This window comes from Charadrius vociferus, unplaced genomic scaffold, assembly GCF_000708025.1.
Source record: "Charadrius vociferus isolate BGI_N301 unplaced genomic scaffold, ASM70802v2 scaffold65, whole genome shotgun sequence".
NCBI classification, from domain to species: domain Eukaryota; kingdom Metazoa; phylum Chordata; class Aves; order Charadriiformes; family Charadriidae; genus Charadrius; species Charadrius vociferus.
Window position 1 is genome coordinate 3,909,506 of NW_009649293.1, and position 22,175 is coordinate 3,931,680.

The following is a 22,175-nucleotide window of genomic DNA, read 5'->3' on the forward strand; positions in this document are numbered from 1 at the left end:
AACTCAACTTAAAAAGAGGAAACTTATATCTTCTTAGGTTCAACTCCTAAACCTTCCCTTAGTTTTAGAAAATGCTTGTTTGGATATGTGTGAGAGAAGGAAGCAGTCAGCTTCACTCAGTAGCAAAGGCACAATTATCCTACCTCCTTTAATGAATGCAATTTTGTCCTCACTTACATTTTTTGGCCCTACAGCAACATAGCTTAGTATAGGGTCTCGCGTAATGTATTTATGCTTACATGGACCCTTAGGATGATGATTTTTCTAGGGAAACCTAAATTATACATTTTCTTCAAGATCTCTAAGACTCAAGAGTTTCTGGATTTTGCCTATTTCTAGATACAGATCTGTACAACTAATGATGACGTCATTTTGCATCACTTGCCATTAAAGTATACTAATGCAGTGGTTTTGATAGAGAAAATTTTTATTTTTATCAGTAAGCAGAGATACTGCAGTGCATTAAAAGTAATTTATCTGGCCACCACTGATCTGTTTGAGGTCTGAATGAGAGGTTTGCCATTTCTCTGATTTTCAGTTCAGGCTCCCTTAAAGCAGGTGCAGTCTTCATATGCCTCTCTTCTCCGTTTTTTCTTCCCCAAAGAACTATATTTGCAGCTGTTCGTCCCTGTGGCAGCATGGCTAATGTTTCATTTCAGAGTTTAGAGATTCTGGGTGAAGAAGAAAAGCACAGGGAGAACATGAGGAGCTGCTGGGTTTTCAATGCCAGCAGGATCACAGAGGTAATGGTGAGAAAGAGACAGACAGAGCAAACACGAGATGCTTCAGCACAACCTAATTCCATAGCTCCCTGAGACCATAAGAAATGCACACTCATTTGCAGAACAACTGAAAAGTTTTCTCAAGGAGGAGTTACCTTGCCTGCACCCTTTCCTTTCTTGCTGTGAAAGTAACTAGAAAGGGAGGAGAGGAATGAAGACTGCCTCCTCATGACTTTGCAGGCATCCATAGGTCTGTGATATGGAACTGATGCAACCACATCTTTTTTCCTGTCTTCTCACTAAAAGCAAGGAGGGACTATGAAGGAAAAAAGGGCAAAAGGAAGAACACAGAGCCAGGACCAATCTTCTTGTCCATTTCATAACCACAACTTACTATTACAAAACACCTGAGAACTGATTGTGGGAGGAAGACACTCTTGTCTTCATATACAACATGCCCCCCCTCCCCACATTCTGGGAAGATGTAAGGAGGGAACTTGTTGTGTGTATACAGGTTAAACATGTAATTGCCAGAAGAGGAAAGAAAGCAGGTGATTTGAAACAAAGACTTAATTTGGCTATTTCTGTTAAATCTTGCTCATCACAACAGCCAGGGTCTTAAAACTTCTGTTCTCAGATTAGCTATTTACTGTGGTTGCACCTAGAAGGTTTTGACATCCTTTCCCCCCTCAGATTATCACTGCTGGTAAATGCTGCAAATTGTGATGACTCATAAGGTACTAGTTGTTTGGGTTTTTTTTTCTTCTTTTTTTAAATATAACACGGTATCTGTTAACTATCAGGATAACTAAGGGTTCAATGTTGCTGATTTGGAAAAATTTCAATGCACATAACAACTAATATTTAAAATTCAGCATAGACAATGGAGTTAACATTTAAGTAAAAAACAGTGTGCACACATAACATTTCTGCAATGTTTAAGGGCCTCAAAAACACATTTGTTACTAATACAATTGTTCTCAGAGGGAGCTATGAAACTCTCACCCTTGTAAACTGTAACCATATTTCAAAATCAACAGCTTAAGACATCTTTTTTAATTTCCTTTTCAGTCTCATTACAGAAGTTATGTGGGACAGAAGCAGATTCCTCAGCATTTTATTGATGTCAGCAAAGGCTTGTGATTCATATAATTGACTTCACACCCAGGCACTAGTGAAAGTATTATTCAGCAGGTAATGATTTTCTTATAAAAGTCTTTTTTCCAAGAAACATTGAGAAAGTGATAAAGGAGCTCCTGGAGGGCTTTTGTTTGCTTTTGGTTTTATTAATTTATGTAAAACTATAGTACAAGCCTGGGGTCAGAAAGAAATATTCTGGTCTGTGTTCTGTGCTTTCAGCATAACAGATAATACTGAGGGCAAGAGATCAAGTCAATATAAATAGCTATGCACGAAACCCTAACATTTTTAATTAGAGTTTGAAAAGAAGAAATACACTTGTAATGCTGCCAGAGTTTCCTTGTCTCAGCAATGTTGCCAGTATAGTAGAGAACCAGCATAGACAACTGTGCCACAGTGGCACAATTTGCCACTTTGACATACTAGCAATTTCATGCACTGTTTTGTTGCCTCCAGACTTTCTCCTTGTTAGGCAACTGCAGAGAGTCATGTGAGAATATAAAAAGGTCCCATGCTGTAGACCATAGTATTACCACATTATATTTATCTAACACAAGCAGCTGGTGACAGGCTTGCTCAAAAGGCAGTCAGCCTAGACAAGACTTCTGTTCTGTGTTGATCTAAAAAACCCCAAATTGTGTCTAGAGTGTTCAGAGTTGACCAGAAACCTAAGAGCTGCTGAGACAATCAGGTCCAAGACATTCCTGAAATCTCTTTGCATCCAGCACTGTCTGTATAGACTATCTGAAGTCAGACTGTCTCTGAATCCTCTTTTGTCTTGCTACAGGTAATACTAGAGTCCTACAAATGACCACAAGCCAATATATTTACCAAGGATCACCACACAGGCAATGAGATAATGAGAGGTTATCTATCACGTGAGCACATTTCACATTCAAGGTAAAACCAGAGCACATCCTTTTGGGAGTACCAGCTGTGTCATCCCACTGCTTGTCCTTAATAACCTCCTGCAGGCAAATTGTATGTCATTTGGTGTATTTTGATCTCTGAGATCTTCATATGCAAAAGTGTATATAGAGCCAGTGAGAACAAAGCTCCATCTACGCTCAAGGTATTCATGCAGGTGCATGATTAAGAAAGCATAGTATAACAGAGAACATAAATAAGAAGGATAAACAGGGAGCAGAGGAAACTGAGTTAAAAACAAACAAACAAAAACCAACCCAAGGTAAAAAAATTCACAAACCAAAAAAACAAATTGGATGAGAATGTGGACGGGTCTGAAGGACCAGGAGAGGAATGGAATGGGAGACAGATGGATGAAAGACCTCAAATGAATGTGATGAGGCAGAGAAGATGGGGCAAGAAGAAGACAAAAGGAGACAGGCAAAAGGAAGAATAAGTTGAAATGGGAAGAAAGAGCAATGAAAAATAAAAAAGTACAAATGAAAGAAAATGCTGAAGTAGTAGTTGGAGCTGACCTTCAGTGACTGATCAGTGTTAGACAAGAACAGTATTTAAGAGTAAAGCTGTATAACTTTTCCTGCATCTTCTTTTCATGTTCTGTTTAATTCAACAGGAATTAAAAAGGCTGATAACCTGAATCTGGTCAGGTGTCATTTTACTGAGGGTGTGCATTACTACTACTCCAAGTTCACAAAAAAAGCCTACTGTGGAGGGGAAAAAAATAAAAAAAATAAAAAAGAGCAATTTAAAAAGTGAAATTTAAATTGTTATTAATTTTAAAGTGCTGGAACCAGAGAAGCAAACATAAGAAACATGACTGACGGGCAGGGAGAGTAACATAAGTGTCAGCTTGATCTGAATGAACTAGGCATAATTCTTATTTCTACCATTAATGTAGTTTCTGTACTACTTCTGAATGGAAGAATGCATGTTTCTATGCCTAAGATATTAAAATAGTAAGAATTTTTATTAATTTGCTCATACTAATTTCTCCTATGATCAAACTTAGAATAAGCAGTTAGGCTTCAGTATCCCCTCCTTCCCCCATGTTGTTTCTCCAAAAGGTTCAGAAATATTGATGGAAGAGTTTAGTGAAAAATATACAGCCCTTATGCTCTTAAGTGACTGATCAGTGCTCCAGGAGGATAACCTTATCACCTCAGCCACATGAAGTGAAGCGAATATTTAATTTTGCCAAGCTTTAGAAAGAGGGGGGTGAAACAGAAAAGAGAACAGTGAAACTTCTTTAGTTCCTTGATGGTTATTGTTCAAGCAAAATTCAAAATAGGAGTACCAAAATTCTAAAACTTACACTTCATAACATTCCAGTTCGTATCTGAGTAAGCCCTTAAGACTTCTAAGTGGAAGACAAAGTTCAGATGAAAAGTTCCTCTAGGAATAAGAGATACTGGCATCTAAACGCTAGTGAGTTGAATAATTAATAGGAAATACTGAAAACTGGATGTGATAAGAGCAACCATGTCAAATTTTTATGACATTTTTTCTCTTAATAACACTCAATTTTGTCTACAGTGTTCTCTGTCTCTCTGTGTATACCTATATAATTTAGATCTTTATATAGACAGTGATACAGCAATTAAATATATATACAATGTATGCATACATTTAAGTGCATGTATGTATACATAGATACGTGCGCACGCACACACATGCACACACGTACATTTCCTTATTCTGTCCTCTTCTCCAATCCCTGCAGATGCTGTACTCACAAATCTGTGCCTTCTCCCCCCCAGTTTTAATAAGAACACAAAATGCCCTGTGGCGACAGGGAATTCTGCAGCCAGCCCATTAAGATTAGTGCAGCTACAGGAGGAACTCAGAAGCAGCTGCTGCTGTAGATGGAGCTGAGTGGGCATATGTAGCCGGCTGAGTATTCTTGAGGAGTTTTAATGGGCCATCATCACGACATGTCACTCTCCAAAATGACTATTTGTCATTCACACTCTTAAAAAGACAGTTTGGCAGCTTTGAGAGGTAAAAGCCATCTGTATACTGTGCATCATCACGTACTAATTGCATAATATTTATTGGGGGGGTGGAGGGGCAGCAATACTGTATTGTAGCACCACCAAGAGCCTGCAGGCAACATAACACTTTCAGAATAGGAATGGAAAAGAGACCTGCTTTCCCCTCACACACACTCTTCAAGCTTTTCAGAAATTACGTCACTAGAATTTAGAATGGGGACAGACCACAGTGTTTGCAAACAATATGCACATTGGAATCCTTAAAGACCTTTTCAATAATCAGCTTTGTTTTGTTTTGTTTTGTTTTTTTCCCAAATCACTCTCAGTCCATCAGTATTTGTTCCTTGGAGTACTCATTCCGAGTATTTCAGTAACAAAACTGCATCACTGGCAAACCAAGCCATAGAGTAGTCTATTTGCTATCTGACTTACCATATAAAAACTGTTTCTGTGTTTACCCAAATAGATTTATTTTTTTATTAAAGAAACCTGTGACTCAAACTTCATTTATACAAGTGCCTGAAACAATTAAAGCATGTGAAAATACTACTGAAGTGAAATTCTATTTACAAATTCCTGAATGTTTATTCTTACCAGCTGTATTTGGGTCTCTGCATTTACTTATTTTCCAGGAAAGGGACTAAGTTCTCTTCCATACGTACCAATAGTATTTTCGCATGATCCATATCTATTCATAATGTACCATACTACTTGCTGTTATATACTAAACCACCGTATTTACTGGTCCAGTGATTTGATTTATTTTGTTGCCAAGAATCACTGAAGCTGTAAGACAAAATTCTCTTAAAGTCACTACTCTCTATTCAGCAGTGTAATAAAATTGTGTAAGGATGCTCTCTCACCGCATTCTTTATAGCTTCTATGAAAATGATCAGACTTAAGAAATGTAGCATGGCAAATAAGTACCAAAGACCTAGTATACTTCGTAGAAGAGTATCTCTGGGCTAGCAGATGTCCATGGGCTTGAAAAGTTTATGTACAAGTAGCACCTAACAGAAACAGAGTCTTCAAGAAACTTCATTTATTCTTCTCAAATTATTTCCCTGCTACATATGAAACTATCTCTGTGCAATATTAGTATACATAGAACTGTTTCTTGAGCATACACTTTTCTTGAACAAAATACATACATGCATATACGCGTAAATGCATATATCTTTACAGTGATGTGAATATATTCTGTTCTTATACCACTGTAAATTGTAAAAAATGTTCATCCTTTTATTAATTATTTAAGATTTTTAAGCCTTTAAAAAAAAAAAAAAAGACCAGGGAATGCATGAATGCACTTTTCCTTGTGTTTCAGGAAAGATGGAAAGAGGGGAGATGAAACCAGAAAGGCAATAGCTGAATTTATATACTTGAAACAATGCAAAATTAATGCTTTTACCTTGTCCTTGTTCTTGAAAATAGAAAGAAGAAAAAAGAATATAAATATGCCGATTGGAAAGTTGTTTCTCCCATATTGCTTTTTCTACTTAGCTGTGATAATTCAGGCCTAGGATTTCAACCGCGGAAAATGAGACCATATTAGAGGATCTATCTTTTCACATCTAACTCTGTAATCTAAAGAATTGTCTGTAATAGCACTGAGTGGGAAAAATAATCATACACACCTCTTTTTCGACTACTATATCAATAATATCAAATTTACAAACAAAAATTCATTTGGAAATAAAGTCTTTTCTGAGATAAGATATGCACTTATACTGAATGTCTTTATTTTAGAGTGGAAATTATACCTCCCATATCGTCTCTTCTTTGTCAAACTACTGATCTATGGTTTAGAGTGATTATCCTGTTTCTGCTTCAACTATCCAAAATAGCTTGCAGCATTGCTTGGCTGATAATGATTTTTCTCATAGGAACCTGCTTCCAAAGAACATTAGTACCAAGGAACAGATACCCAGAGGGTGTGGAGCTTTTTTCTGTTGTTTTTGGTTTGGTTTTATGTTGTAACAATTCCTCAAATTTCATTTGCTCTTGAAAGTTTAATGCTACTAAAAATCCACTTGTAATCTTACCTTGCGTGTTAGCAGGAAGTGCTGAAACCCTGACAGACTACAAGACAATGGTAAAATATGTAATTGTAAAGCAGTTGAAGTAATTACTGTAACTATTTTTTTTCTGTAGAAGCTTATAAAGTACTGGACTACAGAAGACAGCATGATCTGATCATTTTAATGATGCAAGATTTGCAATATAGAAAAAAATGTAATTAACTGGGTCCACAGCCACACTAACCTACAATTCCATGAAAACAGCTAAGGACTTGTTAAATAAAATTTATGAAACTGTTAAAAAAAAAGCAGAATTAACATCTTTGTCTACATCTCAATTTTTAACATACATAAATGATAATATACATGTCAGGGCATCAGTGTTTGTTATTGTTGTTTTCCTCTTAAAAATTAAATTCCTATTGTCTTTCTTTATAAAGTTTGGCTAAATGCAATACTTAGTGCTGACTTTCCTGGAAGATTTATAGTCAACACACAGATATTTCTCAAAGCATTTCCACAAATCTAATCCCATAAGTATTCCCACTAAGATCAATAGGACTACTCCTAGTTTTAAAGGACAAAATTAAGAATTTAACACAATGCTCATATCACACATAATTAGTAGCTGGTAAGGTATGGTGGGAGAGTCATAACTACTCAGAGCTGCCACTGGGTCAAGGAAATAAAGCAAGAACAGAGAACTCTGAATGTAAAATTTTACTATAACATTTTAATATGAGTAAATTATTTCATATGAAAAGGCAGCAATGAAAATCTATAGCAAAGCATTACAGTTTCATTGCTAGTATGACAATATAACATGAAAAACCAATGCATGACCAAATAAAGTGCAGTATTAGATGTCTTACTGTAGACACTTGTCTTGTGTCTTAAAATGATTTCACTTGAAAAGAGCAGAAGAATCCCTTTGTTAACTTACTTATTACCTTAAAAAACAAGTTGCTGTTGTCAGTGGGTTTACATTTCATTTAGAATATCTTTTTCAGTCTGGCTTGATTAAACACCCTAACATTTCTGCAGTGCTTTCTATTAACTACAATGACCAATTACTGACATTGTAGTTCAGTAAAGGTAAAACACTGAATGACAAATAAGTGTTTCTTTTTTCAGTAAGATATAGGACAGTTTCTTTTTTTTTTTTTCTTTTTTTTTTTCTTTTCCCCTGCTTTTATGCATTTCACTGAAGACGGTTTATAACATTGATTTTTACCCAAAAGCATTTCTAAAATACATATTCATTCATCCATATATACTGGTTAGTTAATTAACAACCCATTGTTCAAAATTTACTCCAAAGAGCAGGGAAATTTAACCCTGTGCTACATCAAATTGAATATCTGTTTTAGGATTCTTTAAGTTAGGAAATCATCCTTATCCATTTACAGCATGGCAGGACTTGCTTAATGCTCATGAAAGTTGGTACTAAGCATATGCCTAAGCGCCTTTCTGAAATAGAGCCTTAATCCCTGTGCAAAAGAAGGGTGCTTTAATGAACAGCAGTGTGCATCACATAGACTAATTGTAAGAAGCAGAATTGAAAGCTTAAGAGATTCTGTTACATAAATTCACACAGTAGCTGTTCAGTATTCAGAGCAAGCTGAAGTAGGGTATGCACAGTAAATATGGACGTTTGAAAGTCTACCTTAAACTGTTCAGATCATTTAAAGTGATCCTTTGCGAATAAATACTTTAAAAGGTTTGATTTCTTCTTAATTTACTTTTTTTTTTTTTTTTTAGCCATTCAAATTTGCAGGTCCTCCAGGACTTTCAGATATAACCAGACTGATGTCAAGATAGTAATTCATATTTTGATAGGCATTTTTACTCCATAGGATTAAAGGCTGGGAGACAAATGCTTTTAATGCCTGTCTTTTGTGCTGTTTTTCAGAAAACATTTGAGGGGGACGATTATGCATTAGTATTTCAAAACCATAACAAACTGCCTTAACCTGAACAATACTAGGTTAATTGTAAAGCCTTCCAGCTTAGAAGGATTTTAACAGCTGTATGAAAAGGGCAGTGCTCTCCTGGTGCCTTTTTCTATTCTGGTGAGTATGAAGAGTGTTTAATAAAGACAATTCATCAAATTCCTATGCAGTCATTACACCTTGTTTCCTTAAATAATATTTTGACATTTCAAATCATAAGAGAAGATATTTATGGATTAAAATTGAAATTCACTCATCGTTTTTCAAAAAAAAAAAAAAAAAACCAACATAGATTTTTGCCACGTACAACGATGATGCCAACCCAGGATTTTTTCATCTGTTCTTCGTGCTTTCACCAGAACACATTCTTGACGTTTTTCTTACTCCCTGTCATTACATGCTGGCAATACAATCAATTTATGAGCCATTGATAAACAAATGATGAGAAAATACTGAAATGGCAGGTGTTATTTTATATTGGTCATGTATACTTGCTGAATATACATTAAAATTCAAATTGTGCAGACCTGTTTCTAATTCTGAAAGCCATCTGGATTCTATTGAAAATGCTCAAAGTCTTCTTTCAGAAACTCATTTCTGAAGTTTCCAGTACTTCACATATATTGACAACTTTTGATTTACGTAAAGACCCCTCTGATTATCTGAAACATGTCCTTTTGCTGCTATAAGAGACATTGCATGGGGTACATAATTCAAATTCTTAGATAGTCCCTGACAAAATTAGAGCAGTCTTATCTAACGATCGTTTTCATGTTGTTCCCCTTCAGAGTGAGCTCTAGTTCAATAAAAATAGAGTACACAATTAATTCCTTATGAGAACATTCTCTGCTTCTGAAGCATTGTGGTCATCATGAAGGTACAGGAGTTATCGGTATCATGTATTCCATTAACTGCAAACAAGATCAGTCCTCTGAATTTACCCTCACCTACCTCAAATATTTCAACTCAGATGACTGTTACCAATTTGTCTGTCATACTATCAAACATCTCCTAAAGGGATCTTTTATTACAGTATCTGATTCTTTTATTATAGTATCTGATCAGTTTTATAACTGAATCTAAAAACAATGAATTACTCTAGGAGATTAGACTTTAAATCACTATAATACTTGCCCCCAGCATTCAAGACTGATCTTTGCTAAGTTTCACTTGACACAGCATGTAAACTTCTCTACCAGATTGTCTGAGCACTCTCGAAGCTTAATTGATCTAATTTGCATGTCTCATCCTGGCAGAACTGTGCATCATTTCTATCCTTTTGGACTAAGTGATCACAATCTAATCACTTTGTATACAAAGCAGATGGAAAGTTTCCAGCTCCTTTGCTATCCCCTTGCATGCATCCATATTAAAGCAATTCTAATTCGACAAGCAATCTGATCTTTCTGTATTTTTATAGGATTACTGTCTCATTGATTGGCCTTCTGTCACCAATTGTAATGTTCAGAACTTTATACTCAAGGCATTTTCACTTTTGTCTCACACCTTCTGTGTGGTCCATTAGAATGATCACTTAATTTAACAAACTGTGCTAAATATCCCTCAGGGAAGTTCTGCATAGCTTGGTGTAAATCAGCACAGCTCTGTGCACTGGAAGGAGAGAGATATTTCCATTCATTGAGGATCTGTTCCTATATTTTTAAGGGAAAACAAATAATTAATTATTATAATCCCATTCATAAAGTTCTGAGCCTTGTACATTAATAGGTACTGCCAAAAAAAATAATATATATCTTTTAAAAGGAAAGACACAAATAATAATAAAAAAAGTTTCTGCAAAGAAAAGTCACAAGCATATCAGTCAAACTAAAGATGATAAAGGATGTATAAATTTCAAATATCATTAAAATCAAATTTTTTTGAAGTGTACAGAAAATTCTACTTGATAATCTCCCTTGTAGTTCACAGCTGGAATTTACATTCCCCACCTGTCTCTAGTTTATATACATCTTCAAAGGTTATTGTGTTTCTTCAACTGGTGCATTCCTAACTGGTGAATCTTTTGTCCTCCTGATCATCCCACAGATCCTCTGCTCTTCTGGGAATTTGTGGCTGTTTACTATTGTCTTATTTTTTCCTGCATACATCCTTTTTATTGCTTCTTCTTCTTTTGTTTTCTCCATTAATCTCTATTTGTATCTGCTCAATAAAATTTGCCAGAAGGCAAAAACATTGTTTGGTTGGTTGTTTTTTTTTTTTTTTAATTTGTTTTCGGTGAAGAATACATAAGAAACTCTAAAACATGTTGTTCACAGAAGTTATCAAACACTGATGGACAGGGATCATGACAGCACAAGATAAAGAACACCATTCTGCTCTGCAGTTACTTTTAAACAGGTGGAAGACTGGAAATCAAAAACAGAGGCTATATAAGATAATAAAGGAACCAGAATGCACTATTAAATTCTCCAATTTTTATCAAAGAGAAAGCATGTCAGTTCAGTTATAGAGCCATATTGTTGTGTTCATATATACACAAAAGTAGTGGTACAAGTGGAAGGGTAGTAGTTGTTCAATAGGAAATCTAGTGAATTCAACATTAACTGGCAAAGAACAAACGGAATTAACAAAGTAAACCAATTGGATCATAAAAAAAAGGCATTAAGATGGTAAAGAGGCTTTCTATTAATGTGTTGCGTCCTGAAAAGTGGTAGTATAAAACCAGCAATGCCTTTCCGTGACTTGCATTTCAAATAGACTCAGTGGACAAATCATATGTAAGCTGTTTTTATTGCAACCTTGGCTGAGTCTTGTAAAGACAAACTCTTTCTGTCCAGGAGACAAATTATGTCCTGGTTACATAAGCAAGTAAAATCCCTGCTATCTTCAGATTCTGTTCTCATTGTAAAAATGTATGGTCCCATAGCTTACAACTGGGTTGTGCAGGTGTAAGTCAGTGGAACATAACAAACACATCTGCAGATGACACTCAAGAAATAATAGAATGTCATTTGCTGTCTCTCAGCTGTGTTAGCTCAGCAGGACTAATAGCAATAATAAGTAGAAAAAAAAAAAAAATTATCCCCAGAACAGGCAGGTGTGACTCACACATAGAATTTATCTACTGAGTAGTGAAGTATAATTTTATGCAGTCACTTTTAAGAACAAATCTTATGCTACTCTGTAAAAAATTGGACACATATTAGACCACCATATTGTATTTAGTGAAGACACACAGGGTTTCTAAGCCAATGTGAAGACTTGTGGTCCTGAGCTGCCTTTTCTATGTGACAACACGCTGCTGCTTCTGACAGTATCACTCTCTACCCTGAAGGCATTTAAACCTTCAGTTGAGGTAAAAAAATTAACAGTATTGAATGTTTTCCTTGACTCAATTTTACAGCAAAACATCAGGAAGGGTCTGTTGATTAATGAGACACACAACTTCAGGAGTATGAAGAACTGAACAACTCTTACTCTGCTTTCCAAAACATCATTCATAAAATAATGTTATCCTCTGCCAAACATTATAAAATAATATCTTAATGTTTTAGCGTTTAAGACAACCTATCTTATTTCATTGCTGATGTAATATTCATCATCAGTTGTATTTATCTTTCCAACAGATCCAAGTAATTGTGGAAAACAAATATCTGTTTTTACCCCATTACTCTCTACAATGGCATTCATACAAGTTCTGTCAGAATTCTGTTATCAGTAAAGGTTATTTACAGGTGCAAGAGTGTTTTACTCCAGGAAAACTTGTGATATTGCTGATCAGTTTGTTCAATGTCATAAACTGAAATCTTCTGACCTTGATGGTCAAGCTGCAGCATGTTCCCCTGTATCTTGCTAATTACCTTACAAAGTAATTTTCCGGAGAATTGAATCTGATCCACAACCTGTTAGCTCACCCTGCTACAGTCCAAAACTGTGTTCCAAATTGGTCTTTGTAGTTTAAGGGTACTACAAAGCAAGCACGAAATGGTCAGAACTGGAAAGTGGGACACCGTATCCTAACACACAGAAGATAAAATTATTTCCGAAGCAAAGGTAAATAACTTGTATTTTTAGTGTAGTCTGCCGATACAGACCCTTATATCTCTAAAGGTATCAGAAGGACCTGTCATCAAGGTAGACATCTTAATCTTTCTTCCTTCCTGTAGCCTCATTGCCTGCTTGGCAGATATTTTGGAAGCAAGACAAAGCACCTGGGCCCTCAGTCTGCATCATCCCATGTGAAAAAGCAGTAATTGATTTCATTTTGTGCTTCTAGAAATAAAACTGGGGGGGGGGGGGGGAAACATTCTGGAAAAAATAGTGGAATAGACCATCATCTTCTACCCAGCTCTACTTACTAAAATAATAGATGAAGGGAAATTGTTGAATGTGATACTGTGGCTTACATAGTATGGAGCAAAATCTAATCTTGATGGGACATTGAAATTAGCCTGCAAGGGGAAAAAAAAATCATGTAGCCTGTAAATAGATTGAAGGAAACACGGGCACTTGAAATGATGAATGTCAAAAATACCAGTCTAGAAGGAAAGATGAGTTTCTGAAAGACCTAGAAAACCCAGGAGTGTCATTATATCATCCCCTTAACTCGGAACACAATTTTACTTCGTAAGACATGGGCTGCTTTCCTCAGTGGTAGACCAGAGCATTAATACTTTTGATTTTTGGCTCTTAAGTTGGAAACACTCTGGACATGGCCCAGCTGATGCCCTGATAGCTGCACATATTTTCATCCTTCTGTCCATCTGCTGAGAGCTCAGACTTGTTTGTACTTCTCCAGATCTACATGCTGCTTTTTTGCTTATCCACACTCTAGCTTGACCCAGTAGTTCTTGGAATGTCTACAGATGGAAGGCTTTTCTTTCTTGTCCTGTGTTGTTTGGTATCATGTTGCTCACATTTTAGGGTTTTTGGAATCAAATTCTGAATTCTCTAGTCCTCTCCAGTAGTGTTTTATAAGAAATATTTACATCTTTTCTTTTCTATCCTTTGCATCCCTGTTCCCAGAAAAGAAACACAAAATCACTTTTCTACTAGTTTTTTTTCTTGATATTTGTTTTTGCTGCTGTCTTTTATCACAGATTACCTTGTTGTACATGGCATCTTCCTCTTTCAATTACAAATGAGCTTTACTTACCTTATTGTCCCCTTCAACTACACCTGCAAGTTAACAGACTTAGTATCCTGCACATATCTTAGACCTGGGTGTTACTGAATCTCTGGCTAGCTACCCTCCTTTCCCATCTGTGTTAACACAACAAAGTCAACACCAGTAACTAAAAAAGCCTAATTTCTAGAACCCCTGTGTGGTGGATTGATGTGACTTAAACCAATGAATGCCCCATGTACATGTATATAGTGCCCTTAGCAAAGAGCCAAGGGAATCAAGACCTATACATGTGATACTTATACCTTAATCTAAACTAGTCTTTTTTTCACTGATTGCTTTGGTATATTCTTTTCAGATTTACATCTGGCTCTAGAGTGAGAACAACATAGTATATTGCTTCATAATGGGCCTTGCATTCTCACACTCTCTGGGACACTTTTTCTTAAACTTTTTCAATCTCCTTTTTCTTGTACTAAAATCATTAAGACCAGAATATCTACATTTTCTTTCAATCTTAAGATAAATGTGAATTGAATGTGAAAAGCAAGGCTTTTGATACTGTCTCCCATAACATCCTCATTAGGAAGCTGAGGAAGTGCGGGTTAGATGAGATAACAGTGAGGTGGATTGAGAGCTGGCTGTGTGACAGGACTCAGAGGGTTGTGATCAGTGGCATGAAGTCTAGCTGGAGGCTTGTAACCAGTGGTGTCCCCCAGGGGTCGATACTTGGTCCAATTTTGTTTAATATATTCATTAATGACCTGGATGAGGGGACAGAGTGTATCCTCAGCAAGTTTGCTGATGATACCAAACTGGGAGGGGTGGCTGACTCTCCAGAGGGCCGCGCTGCCATCCAGTGGGACCTGGACAGGCTGGTGAGCTGGGCAGATAGGAACCTAATGAGGTTCAACATAAGCAAGTGCAAGGTCCTGCACCTGGGGAGGAAGAATGCTAGGCAGCAGTATAGGTTAGGGGTGGACCTGCTGGGAACTAGCTCTGAGGAGAGGGATCTGGGGGTCCTGGTAGATAGTAAATTGTCAATGAGCCAGCAGTGTGCCCTTGCTGCCAAAAAGGCCAATGGAATCCTGGGCTGCATAGGGAAGAGTGTGTCTAGTAGGTCGAGGGAGGTCATTCTCCCCCTCTACTCGGCACTGGTGAGGCCACAACTGGAATACTATGTCCAGTTTTGGGCTCCCCAGTTCAAGAGGGACAGGGAACTGCTGGAGAGAGTCCAGCGAAGGGCAACCAAGATGATTGAGGGATTGGACATCTCCCTTATGAAGAAAGGCTGAGAGAGCTGGGACTCTTTAGCCTGGAGAAAAGAAGGCTGAGGGAAGACCTTATTATTACTTACAAATCTCTAAAGGGTGGGCTGAAGGAGGATGGAGCCAGACTCTTCTCGGTGGTTCCCAGTGACAGGACTAGGGGCAATGGGTACAAGTTGGAACATAGGAAGTTCCATTCCAACACACGAAATAACTTCTTTACAGTTCGGGTGGCAGAGCACTGGAACAGGCTGCCCAGGGAGGTTGTAGAGTCTCCTTCTCTGGAGATTTTCAAAACCCGCCTGGATGCAGTCCTGAGTAATGTGCTCTAGGGAATCCTGCTTTAGCAGGGGAGTTGGACTAGATGATCTCTAGAGGTCCCTTCCAACTCTGAAAATTCTGTGACTCTGTGATTCTGTGAATAAATTTGTCAGTAGAAGTAAGAATTATTCCTCATTGTAAGGTACCTCCATTATTTCCTGTACGTACATGCACACTTTTATGCATGCACTCCATCACCGCTGTCACTCTAATTCCTGCCAGTTTCCTTCTTAAAATGTCCTTTGACATGGCTTCATTTAGTTTATCAGTGAAATCAGATATATTGAAACAGCTTTTTAAATGACTGTTATTTCTTTTGCTCTCCAAATTTTTCAGGAGGGATTGATACACACTCATGAGTACACTTGATTCAGCAGAAAGAATAAAAAAGAAAAGCAATAAGGCTTTAAGATCCTCAGAGTAGCAGTAGACAAGCTTGCAAAGAAAGAAACAAACATGAATTGTGCAATTTGAATCATACAATGAGACAGGAAATAACAGTTTCACTTGGCTTATTTCCTGTTTAGCCAAAGGTATAATAGAGTGCTTTTGTTCATGGCTGTTTATTGTCAGGAAAATATTGAAAAAATAGAAGGAATGAATAAAGAAGCAGTAAAGATGAACATAGGATTGCAGTGCTGACTAAAGAGGAAAACCTTTTAAAAGTGTGAAATATGTATTTCTTGGCTAAGCAACATTTAAGTGGTGGAGGGTAAAAGATGGGTGAGGACAACAGTCTACACGTGCATGAAGATTATGAATATCCAGGAGCAAGAGGAATTATTTAACAGTTTTTAACATAAAAACTATGTAGCATTATAGCCCTGGAAGTTAAAAAATAAACATAAAAATACGCCAAGTACCTTCACAAATGCCAATTCTGCCCATATAACTTGTGTAAATTGTATAGGAAAGACAAGTTAAGTATTTTGCTAATTTATGGCATTGCATTTATACCATGATTATGGAAACTTAAGAAATGACCATCTGGTTTTCCCAACTGTGTCTGAAAACTTTTCATTGTTACAGAATAACAAGCTAAACTTTGCCTAATACTGCACCTGTCCACCTTGTAAGGAAAATGAATTGCTTTATTGCCTAGTCAGCAGGGTTACAATTTGGTACCTCAGTATGAAATGTTTAAGCAGCTTATCTTTGTTACACATGTATCCAAGTACCAGGTTTTCCATATTTTGGAAGCATTTCAAATGGAAAATAACTTTGTGGGCTCAATTCTTCTCACATGCACTCCACAGCAACAAAATTGCATGTCTCTATAATCCTCAAGGTAATTTCTCATGAGTTACAGAAACAGGAAAACTAAAAGGGAGAGTATGACTATGGTAAAATTTTGTGGGATTTCTGCAGCAAAATCTCTTTATATGACCTGGAAAATGGCATTAAATTTCTTTCTTTCTACTCAGAGAGGGCCAAAGAATCTGCTGTGGTGTAGTTAGAACATTATGTCAAACTGCCCTTATCTGTTCTCAACATATACCCGATTCACCCATATGAAACCCCATAAAGCAGACCTTCAGAGCTCTAAGAGTACTATATGACCATATGAAAGGAAGGCACTGTTTTTTTTCCCTGTCAAAATGGGGAATATGTTGCTTTCTGTTGTCAGTCAGTCCTCAATATTCTTCTTTTACTAACCTACAGAAGGAAATATCACTTAAAAAGTCAATTTTAAAACTGCCAGATAGTTGTATTCTAAAATTAATACTCTCAAATGGTCTACTAGAGTTGATAAAACTGATCTTAAGATTCTGGATTAAATTTTCAGTTATTCTATGAACAGCATAACATAATAAACAACACATATTAAAAAGCTTTTGCCTTCTTTTCAGATGTTTAGAACTACCTTCTTCTCCCAGGGGAGCATTCTGAACGAAAGAGCCTAAGACCGAACCAGTAAGGCATATTTTGCATTTTCTGGTGCATGAATACTTTCATATGAACTACTATACGCAAAAGAGCTATATTTGTCTTGGTATTCCTATTTATCTGAAAGGTAAAATAATGTTTATTTTTCACTATATTGTTTATGGTTTATAGAGTACTACTACTGTAGTATGTGTTTTACACCCACAGAAATAACTATATTCCTTTTGCAACAGCACAGGGCTGTAGGACCAGCAAATACTTGAATGTAGATGGAATTATTAATGATAGTAATTTTTTAGCTAAGTCAAAAGCGTTTGCAAGAATTCATCCTAAATATATTGTATAATTTTATGAGCATATTTATTAATTTTGGTAATCAGCACCTTTTCATGATGCATTCCTCTGTTGTCAGTAGAGCTTCTTCATTGGCTAAGTTTACACCTAGCCTGGGAATGTTAAGGTGGTTCCCGTTTATAGATTGGGGTCAGGCGATCTATAGTTAGGTGTTGACAACATATTTTTAATACCATGTAAACAAAACCCCCTCTATTTTTAAGTAGCTGATCCTCCTTCTTACAGCCTTGAAACTATGGGAGATCATATGACTTTCTCAAACTTACGCTTGTGGTGTAGGCTGGTATTCATACCACAACCATGGTTTGGACAGTTGGAACAGAATTAGAGTTCTCCTAAGAGTGTAAACTCCACTGTTTTTTTCTAGGAGCTACTTGTTTCTGATTTACGTGACAGTAAGTGTCTCTTCCAGTGCAAAAGTGACGGAGAACATGCTGTTAGCATAAGGTAGCTAATAGTTATTCTGAAGGAAGTGAGCAACCTAATGTATTAACTTCTGTCTTCTCTCAGCACTTCCACCATTAGCACTTAGCTGAGCAACTTCTTCCAAGGAAATGCATAATGCTAAGATTCTACTGCAGAGAATTTTCCATCACTTATCACCAGTATATTTATGTAAAAGCCAACTTACAGGACATGAATGAACCATTCCTTCATTTTTTCAGGATCTCTAAGTATGTTGTCCCAGGTACTTCCCTTGACTGGGGGAGTACCAAAAAACTGACGTGTGTGCACAGGCACTATTTAAAAAAAAAAAAAAAAAAAAAGTAGTGCAGTTTCCTACTGAAAAATAACCAAAACCAACCACTAAAAAACCCCCAGCACAACAATACTGTAGAGCAAAGAAGAAATTCAGCAGAAGAATTGTGACAAGGCAGCAATAGTCCTGGCAGCACTTTTAGACTGTGACGCATGGAAAATACTAAATACATAGAATGAATGCCCAATAGGTCTGTAGGCAGACACTTATGTCTAAAAGTACAGCTATAAGAAAAAAGGCATCATGGAAAAGGTACTGTGATAGCAGGCTACAAGATGTAAAACTTTAAAGCACATGCAGTTTGATCTTTTGAAAGCAATGGAAAAATATCCTTTACCTTCACTGTTCTGAATGAAGTAGCCTTGTACTAACATAGATATCAAATAGATCTACACTTATGAATTTCAACTTACTCGTCATTCATAGATGATAGAAAATAAAGGCAGGAAAGAACTCCCTGTTATCTGTTCATAATGTTTAAAAATATTGCATGATTCTCAGCTTTGGAACAAATAATATCCTATCATCATAGCAAAGAACAATAGTGATCTATTGTTCTCAAGCTATTCTGGGGATGTTGATTAACGCCTCCATATTTCTCTGGATTCTGTTGTTGCTTCTTAACCCACTATTGCCTCTTATCTTACAAGACCACTGCCTTAGGGCAGAGGTTGTGTTTGCTTGCACTGTGCCTAGCACAGGGGAATTTGGTTCATGACTGGACTTCTTTAGCCCTAGAATAAAGCAAATACAGTTCTTGGTAGTCCTAGCTTTATAACACTGCATTTCCAACGTCATTAATACACAACTGTGAGACTAGAGGATGGAGGTAAAACTGGATATTGAGTGACAGACAATAGAATGAACTAGAGGACTAACAACAAGCTCAGCAGATGAGAAGGAGAAGAAATGTCAGAATATGGCTAAAAACAGTCAGCTGCAGCAGCATGAACTTGACTGACATCAAAACTGTAAATCTCACGCTCTCGTGAAAAGAAGGTATTTTCTGATAACCAGCCAAGCATACAGGAAACTTGCATCTACATATCGTTACAAAATTAGCTTTTATTCTTGCTTTTTTATTTTGCCAGAGATACATAAAATATAGTTTTAAATAATGCCCAAAAGAAATTCAGAGCAGAGCACTGCAGGTAGACCCTATTAGTCTACTGAAATACAGAACTGGTATTACAGGATTATACAAATAACATAGCTGTGCCATTGAATAAAAAGCTGCTATGAGGGCTACTTAATTTATGGATGTTGTCATCACCTTCACTAACCTTCCTCTTCTCTAATGCCACATGTTAAGGATCAATGTTCTATATTATACTAAAAGATCAAAAAGCTGCATGTTCTGGTTCAGTATCCAACCATAAGTCTCTCAACTCCATTATCACTTCTAATAATGAAATTACATACAAATTGTCTTTTAGTGCTTGAGCATGTGAAATTGTCATCAGTTTAAATCCTCAGCATAAAACTCATTTCTGTATCCATTCAGCTATGTGAGAAGACGACTTCCTATAAAGAGGGCAAGAGGAAATTACACTATAGCTGTGCAGGCTAATGAAATCAACCAGGAAAAAGCAGTAGATTTTAGGTTATCCCTTTGGATAATTCTTCCTGTGTGCCTTAATCTCACCGTTCTCCCCAGAGACACTTTAGCCCTGCATGCTAAGTAGGAAACATTCAGATTGTCAGTCAGCTTTCAATTATTCCGGGTAATCCAAATAAAGTAAAGCATGGAATAGCGCAAAGCACACAGTGGCAATCCAGTGAAGAAATGTGTGTGCTACTAGTGACGGCGTAGTACAAGCTGAGATGGTAAATTCATACCACTGTTGAACAGTTGAAGCAACCCTTCACCAAGACCTATTCAATCCACAAAGCAGGTAAGTGGGACTTGACTATTTTGTCTGTTCATTTGTTTCATTTGCAGCACTTGTGGTAGGAAAACATTGACAGGAATGGCATGTCCCATTTTACTTAAAAGGTCAACTGCTATCAATTTTCAAAGCACAGAACAACAGAGGGTTCCTGAGATGGATAAATTACAGAAATATAGCAGATTTGCTTTTTCACTTTCTTAAATGGCCTTTTGGGAGTATATAAAACAACAGTGCTTCAAAAACTATGTTAAAAGTGAAGATAACATAAGCAGAAAAGCAGTGAAAAAATATAACAAAGGAGAAGTTTCTCTCTGAGTTACTATGCCATCTTTGTTTTCCACATAGTGTCCACAAAGACAGATGAAGAATAGTTGATTTGTGTTGGGTTCGTTTGCCTTTTTTTCCCCAAAAAGTACTGGGGGGTGGGGTAGGGGGTGGGAGGGGTGTAAAAAAAATCTGTGCAAAGCTGTAACTACTGTCATCCAGGAGCTTACTTGCAAAGCAGACATGAACATTTATCTTATGCAGGATGCTTGGAGGGGTAAGACCCTGGGTTGAGGCTGGGCAGAGAGTGCAGGCCCCCATGGGTTACCTCCAGAGGCAGCAGGAGGGACAGAGCCCTCCCAGGCATTGCACCCAGCCCACCTCCTGCTCCGTTATCTGCAAATGAGGCAGCCTAGTCTCTTTTACCTACATTTAGCCTTCATAATTTCACCCTATCTCCTCTCCATTTCCCAAAGTGTCATCAAAAATGCTGTAGTGGAGTTTCTAAAGAGATGAAAATCTATTTGGGCTAATTTCTATTCAGAGATTCTCAACTCTTTCATCACAGATGAAGTTCCCTCAGTTTCTCAGCAGCTGATATTCCCACACATCAGTCTGAGTATACTGACTGGCCAGTGCTTCCACAGTACTCACCACCTTAAAGTATTTTAGCAAAAACACTTATTATCCAAGCCACCAGCCGCATCGGGAAGTGTCAGGCTACAATCTACAAAAACAGCCCTACTTCTGACTGCATCTGTACAGCTTGATATAAGGTCACACCACAGATAAGTATCATAGATGAATAATTCTGTCACACTATTGACACATTCACCAACACCTTTGAAAAACAAAAAACAAATACAAAACCACAGTATCCTTCCCTGTCCAGCCTCCTTCCCTCCAAAATGATGAGGCTGCAAAAAAACAATCGACTCACTATGCCGACAATAACACACACCTTGTTATTTTGCTGCATGAAAAGCCCTTTCCCCACCCTGCCTTGGCACAAACCTGTAAATTCTCTTAAATGCACCAATTTTCTAGGAAATGTTTAAGTTCTCTGCATTTTTTTTTTAATGCTTCACTCATTCTGTGCTGCTCCAGAAAATAATAATGCAAATATTACCTTTTATGCACTTTGGTCCATGTTTGAAAATTGAATCCAACAAACCTTTTTATCTTAAAGTAGTTAGAAGAAAAACAAAAAGGCAGGTGAAATGGAATTGGAAGGCAGTGACTGTGAGTGCCAACAAATTAAGTGCTCTTAGTTCACTCATTTAACCTTTTTTTCTTGATTTGACCATCTAGAATACGCAAGTTAGATTTATGCTTTCTTTGCCCATACATTATGAATAACAACCACATGCAGGGCACCTTAGAAGTTTCAAGTGTTATCTGAGAAGAACCAGTGAGCCTCTCAAAGTTACATATCAACTTCTGGGTTTTGTGCTCAATCAAACCTATGTCTTTTTTACTTTTATTTTCAGTCCTTCATATATTAGTGAGGTTTCAGGGGAAAAACAAACAAAAAAACCAAACAAACAAAAAAAACCCCCAAAGAGTTGAACTGAACAAAGAGCTCGAAAC

The 22,175-nt window shown here is 37.0% G+C and overlaps 1 protein-coding gene across 1 annotated transcript in view; it reads right to left on the reverse strand.

The window, feature by feature from the left end:
• The window catches only part of CDH7 (cadherin 7, type 2), a 71,599-nt gene that overhangs the window by 45,050 nt on the left and 4,374 nt on the right, over positions 1-22,175 (reverse strand). The gene's annotated exons all lie outside the window — the stretch shown is intronic.